Raw genomic sequence first — 14,270 nt, forward strand, 5'->3', positions numbered from 1 at the left:
TGGAGCCACATCCCCGTTTGGAAAATGTGTAAAAAAAACTGCACAGCTTGCTGGAAAAGCGGAAGGTCTTGCAAAGTAACTTAATCCAATGATATGCAGACTTGTGATCGAACCTGGTGAGATATTTGGCATGGAGAAAATGGCATGACCCTATTTTTTAATGACCACAGGAGAAAGCTACTCTGAATCTTCTACAGTCTCAATGATCCCTTCAGGCGCAAACCAAACCTGAAGTCATCAGCATGTGACATACTATCACATCTATAATAGCCCTAAAATGCTGACTTGTTGTAGATATCAGTTGTTGGGGTTTTGCTGAACCTTTCATTTTGTCTGTATGGTTCTTTTCTTTGACATCTATAGACCAACAAGTATTTGTTGTGCTTTACTTTTCTGTACTCCATTTACTTCTTCACTTTTTCTTGTGTTGGTTTGGTGCATTTCTTTCATGCAGCAGTCTGATTCTTCTAATATTTTTGCAATATCAATGGCTTCTTTTAAAGTTGGATTTCTTGCAGCCCATAACTGTTCTTGCATTATTTTTTTTTACACTGTACTACCAGTTGATCTCTGATCATCTTATCAGTCATGTTGCTAAAGTCACACTTTATGGCTTATTCTCGTAATCTAGTTATGAATTTGAATGAATCTACTGATTTTAGAGTTTCAAAGACTGTGTATAGAATGTATAATGTATAAAATGTATGTCTATGCATAACTATGTTGACCTGCTTTCCAAAGTGAGTCTCTAGCATTTTGTTTACTTCCATAAAAGTATCTCAAATTTCTGCATTTTATAGACCTGTAGCAACTGGTAAAACTTTGAAAGTATGTTGGCCTTGCTTTCTCAAGCATTGAGTAATAATGCTCTGTTAGAAATTGGCTCTATAGTTGGCAGTCAATTTGCACTCTGTCCAAGCAGGGACCCTCACTCTAGTCAGGGCAAGGGAGATACTCACTTAAGATCACCCATGCTCACCCCCTTGGTAGCTTGGCACAAGCAGTCAGGTTTATCTCAAATTAAATTTGTAAAGTATTTATAACAAAACGCACAGTAACACAGTAAAAACACTACAAAATGGACACCACACCAGTTTAGAAAAACAGCCACTATTTTCTAAATTAAACAAGATCAAAATGACAAAAATCCCACATACACAAGTAAAGTTATGAATCTTCAAAATAATATAATCTTACTACATAGAAAACAATGGAAACGTTGTTGTTACACAAAGTACCTGGTTTGCGTCAAAAATGAAGCCGTACGGGTGAGCATGTTTCAGAAAAGTCAGAGATGCGTTGATTCCTTACTCACATGTGAGGCCGTGCATCGTTTCTTTTCCAGTGAGGTAGGCGATGCGTTGTTTTCTCTCCTGCAAGAGAGCGATGCGTCAATTTCCAGACGGCCATCTTGGGTCTGGCAAGGTCCACATCAGTTTTGATGCCCCGCGAAGTTAGGTGTGAAATCCGGCTGCACGAGCACGAGAATCAGTGCTGCGTGGGGTTTGTGTCAATTTTAGCAGCCGCAAGCCGGTGTTGCATCGTTTCTCTAGCCACGATGCAGGTGATACATCGATTTCCCAGCCACGATGCAGGTGGTCTGTCGATTTCAGCCGCAATGTGGGTGGCGCTTCATTTTTTACAGCTGCGTTGCAGGTGGTGTGACGGCATTTTCCCTGTGCGTGGATTTCCACCTTGGTTCCACCAGCTTCACCTTTCAAGGGTCCAGGTGACAGATCTTGACAGATTTTCAAGAGTAGTTAACAGAAAGGTAGGACAAAGCACATGGCAGAGAAAATGGCTGCCATGAATACAAAATGGATTCTGCCAAATATTCACAATAGTTGCTAAATACAAGATGTCTTCTGCTAATGCTTAATCTAATCGATATTAAATTACAACTGACAACCCTTTCAGCATTAGCTGAAGACATTCGTTTTTCTGGGATAATCTAAATATTCATCTTGTATATTTATGTTAATCATTTCAGCTATTTCCTTATCTAACATGTGTTGTGCTTTCATTTCTGTAATATTTCTTTTGGCAGGCATACAAGCAGTAATACACATGGAGCAGAACATTGGACCACACTGAATATAGACACGGCATGTGAAAAATATTGCAATCATTACACACAGGATAGTCAGTAGTTTCCAGCCCCAAGCAGAAACAAGAGCACAAAACCATCCAGAAAAAGTCCAAGTACCAGTCTCTGTGTGGATTTCTGCAGCAATTTTATGCCATTTAGATATGGCATCATATACTGAAGGTGAGTGATCTGGAATAAAAACACAGCAACTACTACCGATGATGCGACATGCACCACCTCGATCAGCTAATATCACATCTAGGGCCAGATGTAGCAAAATCCGATTTTTGCGACTTACAAATTGCGAGTCTGAGCAACTCGCAATTTGCAAGTCGCAAAATGGGATGCAGAATGGTGTCTCAGACACCTTCTGCGACTCGCTATGGGGTCGCAAAGACCCACCTAATCAATATTCATGAGGTGGGTCGCATTTTGCGACCCCATAGCGAGTCCCTTCACTCAGAGGGATGGTGGCCTGCTGTAGTCAGCAGACCTCCAAGTCTGTGACTGCTTTTTAAATAAAGCAGTTTTTTTTTTTCATTTTGCAGCCCGTTTTCCTTAAAGGAAAACGAGTTGCAAAATGAAAAAACTACCGAAACCATTTGGTTTCATTTTTTTCAGAGCTCTGAAAAAATATTTTTGTCGACATTCACAAAGGGGAAGGGGTCCCATGGGGACCCTTCCCTTTTGCGAATGAGTTACCACCAGTGTGACACGGGTGGTAACTGCGAGTTGCGATGCGAGTCGCAAATAGGAAGGGAACACCCCTTCCTATTTGCGAGTCGCATTCCCAAATTGCGAGTCAGTACCGACTCGCAATTTGGGAATGAGCATCGCGTGAGGCCGTTTGCATGGCGCAAACTGCGATTTTCGCAGTTTGCGACATGCAAATGACTTGCTACATCTGGCCCCTAGTACCATACGATTTTGGAGCGCTACAATTCTTGCAATTTGGAGCTCCTCGGTAATATTCCCAAGTGCCAAAGCTGCCTGATTGGTAACAGCTTCCACAACCCTAGTCAATCGTCTTACTTTCCCACTGTTTAACGCAGCACCCATAAAGAAGAACAACCCTAAATTAAAATCAACATATTGTTGCAGGCTAGTATCCGTTTGGTCTGCCTCATTTGTACTTATTGTCCTTTTATATCTATTTTTAATGATGTCATTGAATAGTTTAAAATCTCGTTGATATGATGCAGGGGCCAAAAACACAGGGGGTAATAGGAAAGATACATAACACACACCTGACCACCCAACAGGTAGTTGGTAATATCCTTAGTTACCACAAACAAAATATGTATTATGTGACGCTGTAAAACTACTATTATTTACACCCTCAATAGTAAAATCAAGGTACAATCACTTATCCCTACTGGAATTCGCCCAATGCTATGTATACATAAATCTGCTTTAGTTTTTGTAACAGAAATCACAAATTGTTCTTTCTTGTCAGTGTCTCTTATATTTGTGAAGACATATGGTATTGAAACATTGTCCGGTTGATACTCTTCCCATTCCCATTTAGTTCCTTTTGCTTGGGGATACCCATCTTTGTCTTGGTAGCATACTTTATTAAGGCGAAAAAGAAGTCCGCCCTCTGTACACTTTCCAGATGCAAACAAAAGCGTATACCAAGCTTGACAAGAACCATTGTATGAAAAAGGAAGAGGAATGAAAGATGTTCCTCCTTTCTTTTGATGCGCAGGTATCATTCCACATACCCAACAGTTAGTAGTATTTGTAGTACTATGAGTATGATGCAACATCTGAATGAAAGTATTATTGAAGTACGATTGGCTGTGCTTCTGCTCCTGATAGGGAAGCGTAAAGTAATAGTGATCCTCTGGTACTGGAGTAGTGGCAACAAAAAACTCACGAGCAGGAGCCTTCTTTTCAACAAACCAGGTGATTTTTGCTATAACCACCAAAACAACTACAAACCCCATAGTACTAATGATCAGTTTGTTATTCATTTTAGCAACAGTGATAATCGGCCCTTTCAGAAATTAATTAAAAACAATCGTTGGAGCTCTTATCCCTGGGCAGCCGCTGATTTCTTCACCACGGGCCAAGACGGGTGTCACTACTCTAATGCACGGCTGATCTCCCTCCTTTGCCACATTGGCTCTCCGTTTCACTAACCGAGGGCGGTAGCTCAACCAGTTTTCTCCAGCACTACGGGGTCTTTCCTTGGTCTCAAATTATATCGCAACACTCCAGAAATCGTATGGTTCGAGAAGAACTCCACAGATTTGTCAGGTGATATAGCACGGCCTTTGTCCATAGTCAAAATCTCTTGATGATCGGTCAGCACAGCAGGTTCCACCAAGGTACGTAGCACTCTCTTGCAGTGAGTACTATGGACCCAATTCTTTCGGTTCGTCACTCGAACTGCTGTCCTTGTCACAAGGAGCACCTGCTCTGGGCCTTGCCACCTTGGTTCCAAGCTGCTTGATCTTTCAAAGGACTTAATCATCACCTGGTCACCAGGTCGGAGTTCATGGCCTTCACCTGTAGATCTGTCAGGAAGTGCTTCTCGAACCTGTTGATGAATAGAAACCAAATTGTCTGTTAACTGTGCAAAATTATTATTCATCAGGACACAAGGTACATCATATACAGAATTTGGCTTAGGAACTCCCCAAATGATCATTGGCTTTCCAAACACGATTTCGTAAGGAGTAAGGCCGATTCAAGAGTGTGGCACTGACCTAATAGACAATAATGCCAACGGTAATGCAACCGGCCAAGTTAAGGATGTGGCAGCCTGTATCTTCGCTAACTTGTGGGTGCTGACTGTGGGTGGAAAACCGCATGGAACTTCTGTTTGATCCCTAATCCTTCCAGGACATACTTAATAACTTCCCCAACAATCATTCCATAAAAGTCTGCAAACACCAAACCTAGGGAAAAATCCTTTCAAAAGCACCTTCACTGTGGTAATGGCAGTATTATCCTTTGTGGGGTACGCCTCTATCCATTTACTGAAGGCACATACCACCACCAAGACATACTTTAATACGTTCAAGCTGAATATAATCCATTTGTAGAACTTCAAAAGGTGCAGTTGGTGTAGCAAACCCTCCCACAGGAGTACGTGTCCATTTTCCAGGATTGTATTGTAAACAGATCAAACAAGACTGTACTACTCTCTTAGCTGTACTGGAAATTTCTGGATGCTCCCAAACTTGCGTAAGCAACTTCGTTATTGTTGAAGCTCCAACATGTGCCGGCCCATGTGCCATCTGAACCATAGGTTGTACAAAAGCTATAGGCAATTTCCATTTATCCATCTGCTTATTCCGCCAACAGCCCTCATCATCCAATTCTCCTTCTTCAAACCATTGCTCACGTTCTTTCTCAGAAGCAGATTTCTGTATATCTAATACATCTTGTCTAGCATTATGCCAATGTTCTGCTTGTGACTTCACTACATACATAGAAGTAGTACTTCGCTGCATCGCAGTCTCACGTGCTACGCGGTCCGCAAGGGCAATACCCTGCCCTATCTTATCGGTCACTTTCTTGTGTGCACTACATTTCACAATAGCTAGTTTCTTTGATATGTCAATGCAGTCAAGAGGTTATGCACTAATTCTCCGTGCACTATCTGCATCCCGTGGGATGTGAGAAAGCCTCTCTCCTTCCAAAGCAAACCAAAATCATGAGCCACTCCAAAAGGATAGTGGCTGTCTGAATAAATGTTCACACATAAGTCAGTACTAAGCTCACATGCTAGTGTCAAAGCTGCTTGAGCTGACTTCTGTGGTATACAAGCTGTCTCCGCTACCGTGTGTATTGTGCTGATTGCATATGCAGCTGAGGTCATATCGTCTGGCAACTTCAAACAAGACCCATCAACCCACAATTCCCCGTCTACATCTGGAAGGGGCATATCTTGTAAATCAATACGACCCTTTGTCTGTTCTTCGGTAAGGAATATACAATCATGTGTTTCTTGTGACTGAGGCTAAGTCACCGGATATGGCAACAAAGTGGCTGGATTTAGTGTTGCACATCTCTTCAGTGTAATGTGAGGAGCCAGCAATGTCAATTCATGTCCTGTCAGGCGAGCGCTAGTTAAATGTTGTGTCTTTGTTTGATTTAAAAGAGCATCAACCGCATGGGGTACTAACACCAAAAGCTTATGTGCCAAAACTATCCCTTCACTCTGACGTATTGACAGAGCTGTTGTGGCAACTGAACGAAAACACCCAGGCAACGCTCGAGTGACAGGATCAAGTACTGCTGAAAAATATGCACAGGGACGCTGCTTATCGCCATGTGTCTGTACTAAAACTGACAATGCACATATTATTAAGTTCATTCGGTCTAGAAATCTAGTCCATTTAAGATAGTAATAACAATCATACTTAAAAAAAGAATGTGATAAAAACATAGTAACAATATAAAACCAATAGACGTCAAAACATTGTAACAATAAGAACAACAGGACAAAGCATTTCATCATATATATAAATACAATAAAATAAAACATAAATAGATATAAAAAAAGGGGACAGAGCTAAAAACTAAAATGTAGAACTTTTTGTCTGGAGGACCAGTGTGCACAACCAGAAGACAAAAAAGACAGAAAATAGTCTAATTGGACTAAAAGGAAACATTATCAGAGTACCAATCAAAAAAAACAACAGGAAAACTATATGGGAAGGCTATATAAGCTTGTGCAGTCTTGGTAGTCATAAAAAAAGGCAACAAATTCGTAATGGAAATTTCCTACTAAAAGCAATACAAAAAGGATAAAAAGAGAAGATTAAAATCCTTCTAAAGACTAGTATAGAAATGACTCAGGAGCCTATGGGTGCAATGAACTTGCGACGGATGTACCAGGCCTCCGATAAGTATTTGGTAACTGGAATGGCAACCCTGGGAGAAAAATCATGTGTACAGATTCTAATGGCAGTTACTCTATCCTGAAATGACATGTTTTTACAGAGGGTGATAATCCACCTCTTTCTTGGTGTCTTATACAAAGGGCAGAAGAATAATACATGCTCTGATGTTTCTTTACAATGTTGACAGAAAATACACCTATCATTTGTAACGATGTTAGAAGGCCAATGGGCCGTGAAACCATTGGTAGGCAATGTACCATATCTTAACTGCAGGTATAGAGTGCGTGCATACGGAGGGATAGGGAGGTTCAGGAAATTCTCAGCCCAGGGTTCATGCTTAATTTGAAGAAAATCCATTGTTAACCTACCCGCCCTCTTTTGGTGCAGGGAATCTTCGTTAACTTTCTCCCAATATCTGCTCGCAACAAATCTCCTAGCCTTATTAGGGATTTGATCCGGGTGGTTCCAATAATGGGAAAGACCCATTTTGTCCCAGGCAATTTTCATCTCTTTCAGCCAAGGGATTCTCTCCAATGCCTTGAGAGCGGCTATCAACTCTCTTATAGCCAGCCTATATGGTTCTAGTTCAGCAGATTTCCATAGACGAATCCAGTAGGTAAGGGGTCTTAAGGCCGCTATGGTTTTAATGCCATTTAAGCCAAGGTCAAGCCTTAAAGGGGTCATTGGAGTGCCCGTACCTAGCCTGGACACCTGCCTGAGGAAAATATTTTCCTTAGTTTGCAGAATGTCCAGGTTTTTATGGGACCCCCAAAGTTCCGCTCCATATAGGGCTGCTGCTCTGATTTGAACATTATAAATCTCCGCAAGAATGTTCAGAGGGGGGCTCGGAGCCTTTCTAGATCTGCGGACTAAGGCCCCACCTCTTTGGCTTATGATCAGAGCCCCTTTGTCAATTGCTGCCTTCCATTTGCCTGATGTAGATAATCTAAAACCCAAGTAATCGAACTCTTCAACTTTCTCCAATGGGGTCGAATTCATCTTAATATTAGTACGCAATCGTTTTTTAGAGGTAGTGAATATCATAAATTTGGTTTTCTTAATGTTTACATCTAAACCATAATCACTACAATAAGCACAGAACTGGTTAATCAGGTGTTGAATTCCCATTGGCGATTTTGATAGTAGGATCGTATCATCTGCATATAGCAGGCAGGGGATTTTTTTCCCACCTAGTTTCGGAGAATCATTTATGCAGTTCTCTAGGTAGTGGATGCAATTATTAATGTAGAGCAGAAAAAGAGTAGGTGCCAAAACACAACCTTGTCTAACTCCTTTTTTGATAGCTACAGGGTCAGTCAGCTCGCCCCCCTGTCCACACCTGTTTTGGGCAAAGGTATTTTGGTGCAACTGAGCTATGAGTTTCAGGAGGCCAAATGGCACTCCCATGTTTAATAATGTTGACCACAGCAGATTCCTGGGGATCAGGTCAAATGCGGCTCTTAAGTCTATAAAGACCACGTAAAGGTTACCCCCCCACAGGTCAACATTCTTCCATTTTACTGACATAAATCTTAGAGCTTGGTCAACTGTGCTCACTGCGGGTCTGAAACCTGCTTGTAAATCAGAAAGGGCTTCAGACTCTATAATCCATTCGTCAAGGTGGGACAGAAGATGTTTCGCATAAATTTTTTGGAAGTTATCGAGGAGACTAATTGGACGGTAGTTAGCCGGAATGTTTGGATTTCCTTTTTTGAAGATCGGTACAATTTCAGCCCCTTTCCAAGTAGATGGAACTGGTGCGCCTGCTGCAATAGCATTGCAGATAAAATTGAGGTAGGGAGCCCATATATCAGGTCTAGATTTATATAAATCACCTGGAATTTTATCTGGGCCAGGAGCCTTCCCCCATTTCAGGGAGTCTATTGCAGCTCTAGTTTCGGAAAGAGAAAAAGAAATTGGAATGATCTCTTGGTTTGTTGAATCATTGGGGGGCCACAGAGAAGCTTCTGGTGGACCTCCATAAAGTTGCCCAAAATGCTCTACCCAAGTTGCTGAGAGGATTGTAGAGCCAGGCGCGGCTGGGGAGTCACTGTCATTATCAGATATTAGTTTCCAAAACTTGGAAGTATTATTAGATAAGGCTGAAACCAGAATAGTGGCCCATCTGGCCTCCTCCCAGCTTCTGCGTGCCTTTGAGCATTCCTTCTTGTAAGCGCCCCTGGCTATTCTCAACGTCGCAGCATGGCCTTCTTTGATTGCATCCAGGAGAGCTAGTTGTGCTGTTCTGCAAGAATTATTGAACCAAGGGGCATTGTGTTTTTTATTGGAGTTGTTAACAGTCTCTTTAGTGAAAAATTGTTTTAGAGATTGGAACAGGTCAGTGTGGGCTGTAAGAAGGCTATCGCCCTCCTCAGACTCATCTAACCGGATCATACACTCCATATGATTCGCAAACAAGCTGTAAATGGATGCTAAATGTTTAGGGGAGGAGGTAACAGATTCCCATTTTAAATTGCATCTAATATTGGTTAGGGCCAGTTGGGACACATTGGACCTAGAGTGAGGCACTATAAACGAAGGAAAAAGACCTCTGGTTGATAGAATCAGAGGATCGTGGTCGCTCACGGGCTGCTCATCTACCCTCATATCTACCATGTAACGCCAAAGACGGATATCAAGAAGTATGTAGTCGATGCGACTGCTATGTTTTCCGCGCCTAAAAGTAGGTCGCAAAATAGCATCCGAGTGTGAGCGGCCATTACAGGCTCGGAGGCCATGAGCTAGTGCAATGTCAGCCAAAAAGCGTGCAAATTTGTTCAATCTTGGTTTTTTGTTGGAGACTAACTGGGGGATGCCCCAATGGGCATCCTCTTCTTTACAAATTCCTTGGACTAAAGGATTAGGTTCGAAGGTAACATTAAAATCTCCTCCAATTAAAACAAAAGAGGAGGGATTACTTTTAAGAACATAGTCCAAATTCGACAGAACGTCAGACTCAAAGTGGGGACTCACATTCCTGTTATAGATATTAATTAAAAGGAGGGGTTTTTCTTCAGAAATCATTAACGATAGGGCTTGCAGGTCCGGGCAACCAGTGTCTAATTCTTCTATCTTGCACCTGAGAGAAGTATTTAGCCACACGAGCAACCCTCCCGAAGGTCTCCCAGAAGATGACTTACGGGCCGGAACCCAAAAGCTTTTGAAACCGAGTCTATATTTGGGTTCTAATGCCCATGTTTCTTGAAAAAGGCAAATCAAGTGATCATCAATAAGGTTACCCCAACCTGGGCTATGTAATTTGCTTTCCAATCCAGCTATATTCCAGCTGAGCACCTTATCGAGATCCTCTGAGCATGAGGACCCAACTTTATTCTGGGCATATAGAATACTAGGGGGGGGACTGTTAAGGACCATAGTGCTTCCCTCGGGTGGATTAAGATCAGAAGATTTCTTACTCTGTGTCTTTTGAACCTCGCTGGATATAACCCCAATAGTGTTTGGATTTGGTGAGTTGACCATGCAGGTGTGACCCAAGATATAGGGAGCGTTTGACTGATTAGAAATGCATCCTCAGTTGCTTGACATGTTAAACTTTTGGGTGAACCCGGGACAACAAAATCGGCTGAGATGTTAAGACCAATAGGGCAAATGGACTCAGCTTCGCAGTTAGACAATACCACATCCTGAAAGGCATCTCCTAGTCAATCTGCCTCAGAGAGAGAGGATAGAGGACGTCTAGGACCAATTACGGGGGTGGGCAGTGTGTGAGAAACCGAGCCGGCCCCGTATAATGGTGGTGATTGAGTACTCCAGGACGACATAGAAGGTGGATAAAACACTTGTAACCTGCAAAGAGAAGTTTTGCCAGTTGTAGGATAAAGTATGTTAGCATTTAGAGAAAGTCGATGGACAAGATCGGGGGAATTAAAATTAATGACAATACAATCCCCAACACCGATCTTCGCTAGAGGGCCCACCCACCCTACCCTTCTCACCATCAATATTGAAGATGACATGGAAAAAGCAAACCCCGCATTCACATGCAACCAGTGGATAACCTTATTTTTGAGTTCGATGAAGGATTCGGAAAAATGAGGTTTGAGTTCAGGAACATTTGATATAATAAGAACATAAGGGCATGATTCAGGTGGTAAATGAAGCACTTTAGGTTCTTGAGAGTCACTACTCTTATCCATCTTCTGGTATGCTGGTTGTGAGGATTCCCTAATAGGGGGGCCGTCTCCCGAGTTAGTTGCTGGATTGTTCCATGTGGCGGTTCCTTTTAATAAGGGAGCTAAGGCCATATGGGGCTTGTTCGTCGGGATACTGGGGGTTTTAGCAGAACTAGGCCAGTCATGATTTAGAATAGGAGGAAAAGTTTTGGGTATTTGGTCAGTGTGACTAATGGCAACAATAGAGTCATGATTAGGATGAATTTCTACAGGTAAAGAAATTGTTGGTAGCTGACTGCTCGTAAGACTATCAAGTTTGTCCTCAATTATTTGAAGACGGTTGGAGATAGGAAGAAGTAATTTAGAGAGCTCATCTCTTATGAGATCCCTAATGAACTCATTTGCATGGGAGTTATTGGTATTGTGTAAGGAGATTGGAGCCATATCATTGATAGAAGGTTGGGCCAGATTAGAGGGACTCAAGGTTCTAGATCGTTTATTTTTGAGGACAGGTTCCCTACGCTTCCTTTTCCCTTTGGTATTAGATTCAGTTAAAGTAAGGGAACCTTCTATTGGGGGACACTGGACCAATGGAGTTGGTGCGGCACAAATGGCAGGTGCAATTGGAGTGTCATCTTGGGTCTCTTGGGGAATTTTGGATGGAGAAGGGGAATGGATAATCGGGACAGACTGGAGCTCTAGTCGCGGGTGGGGCTGTGAGACTGGGCTATCATGGGCAGAACTAATGGATGCAGAAGGAGGGGCAGCAAGACGACGTTGCACTAATTCTATTTCTCTTTCAAGTTCCCCAACGGCCTTTTGTAAAAAGCCGTCCAGGGTTTTGTTAGAGTGCAATTTCCCGTCCAAACCCCCCCCACGTCGTCGGCCCATTTTACTAAAAACCAAGGGCCTTCTATTTAGTGGGAGATTCAAGTGAGATCACAGCGGGGCGAGCAAAGGCAGGTTAATATTGGTAATTGACCAATAGCTAGGTAGAGGCCTGGAGCTTTGGGGGAAAGCTACCCCTCCGCAGTGTAAATAGGCTTGAGTTTGTCCTTCGGGCAGACAAGTGGAAAGTGGTTATCTGGGACCACAGTTTAAGGTAAATGACAGGGGGGTGGCCCTGCCCTGCCTCTTCCTGGCAATGACGGGCAAGGACGGGCCCGCCCTTGGCCCGGGCTTGGCCCGGGCGCCGCCCGCGCGCGTCCCGCGGAGCGGGAGCGCTTACGTGTTTTTAAAGGGCTCCTGCCCTGGTTGATGGCAGTACACAGCTGCTGCCCACCTCCTCCTCGATTCCCGGCAAAGTTTTTCAGCGCGACCCGCGGAGCGGGAGCGCTTACGTGTTTTTAAAGGGCTCCTGCCCTGGTTGATGGCAGCACACAGCTGCTGCCCACCTCCTCCTCGATTCCCGGCAAAGTTTTTCAGCGCGACCCGCGGAGCGGGAGCGCTTACGTGTTTTTAAAGGGCTCCTGCCCTGGTTGATGGCAGCACACAGCTGCTGCCCACCTCCTCCTCGATTCCCGGCAAAGTTTTTCAGCGCGACCCGCGGAGCGGGAGCGCTTACGTGTTTTTAAAGGGCTCCTGCCCTGGTTGATGGCAGCACACAGCTGCTGCCCACCTCCTCCTCGATTCCCGGCAAAGTTTTTCAGCGCGACCCGCGGAGCGGGAGCGCTTACGTGTTTTTAAAGGGCTCCTGCCCTGGTTGATGGCAGCACACAGCTGCTGCCCACCTCCTCCTCGATTCCCGGCAAAGTTTTTTCAGCGCGACCCCAATGACAATGCACATCAATCTTTCTTATGTACGTAAAGTGCAAAAGGCTTCATGTAATCTGGAGTACCTAACACTGGTGCTGAACAAAGGGCTTGTCGTAGCTGCCGGAAAGCAGTCTCACATTCATCTTTCCATGGGAGGGGCATTGGAGTATCTTTAGTCAAAAGTGCTAGCAAAGGTTTGACAATGTGTGAAAACCCTAATATCCATTGCCTACAAAAAGAAGTAAGACCAAGGACTGCACAAACATCTTTCTGAGTAGAGGGTACTGGTGTGTCTAAAATTGCTTGAATACTTTCTGATGTAAGTACACGGCCCTCCTTAGACAAAAGGTGACCTAAATAGGTTACCTTTGGTCTACAATATTGCAATTTCTTTCGTGACACTTTATGATGGTGTGAAGCAAGAAAAGAAAGTAAGGACAAAGTGCACTTTTCACATTGCTCAGGGGTATCAGCTGCCAACAAAATATCATCGACATATTGTATGAGAGCCACACCTTCAGGCAAAACAAAAGAATCAAGTTGTTGTTTTAACGCTTGACTATAAATAATAGGACTCTCAGTTTAGCCTTGAGGAACTCTGCAAAATCTATATGATCGTTTATTCAAAGTAAAACCAAACAAATATCGACTGTCAGGATGAATAGGGATCGAAAAGAAAGCATTCTTCAAGTCTATCACAGAGAACGTAGTTGCTGTCGGGGGAACCAAAGTAAGAAGTGTTGTGATGTCAGATACCACAGAATGTTGTGGTATCACAATCTTGTTGACTTCTCGTAAATCAATAATGAATCGGTAAATCCAAGTATCAGTATCCTTTTTCAGAATAGGAAGAATCGGACTGTTACAAACATTATACGGAACTTCCTCAACAACTCCAACTGCAATAAGATCATGCACAATTTGTGTGAGTGCTTCTTCGCCCTCCTGTGAAATTTTGTCTTGAGGCAATACAGCTCCCTCCTTGACACTAATATGTACACGTGGAATAATCATTTGTCCCACATTAGTATCTGAAGTAGCCCACAAAGTACTAGGGAGTGAAGCTAATGCAATATCCTCTTTAACAAGACAAACTCTTTCCATCACAGGATGATTATCATTTAAAATAACACGCACCCCTTCAGGAGAGCATCGTATTGTAGCCCTGAAATACTTGAGCATATCAAGACCCCCAATATTGTCCGGTGTATTTGGAGAAAGCAAAAATGGACATGGAGCAGTAAATTTATCAACATGGAATGCAAGTGGTTGTGACAATGGGTTAGGGGAAGGTGTTCCATTGAAACCTATCGATGTAATGGTTAAGCCAGACCGGGAAACCCTTGGAATCAATTGTTTAGACAAGGCGCTATGAGTAGCTCCTGTATCAACCAGAAACTGATCAGTAGAACCCAAAACATGTGCTATAACATA

Source organism: Pleurodeles waltl, chromosome 3_1 (genome assembly GCF_031143425.1).
Source record: "Pleurodeles waltl isolate 20211129_DDA chromosome 3_1, aPleWal1.hap1.20221129, whole genome shotgun sequence".
Taxonomy (NCBI): Eukaryota; Metazoa; Chordata; class Amphibia; order Caudata; family Salamandridae; genus Pleurodeles; species Pleurodeles waltl.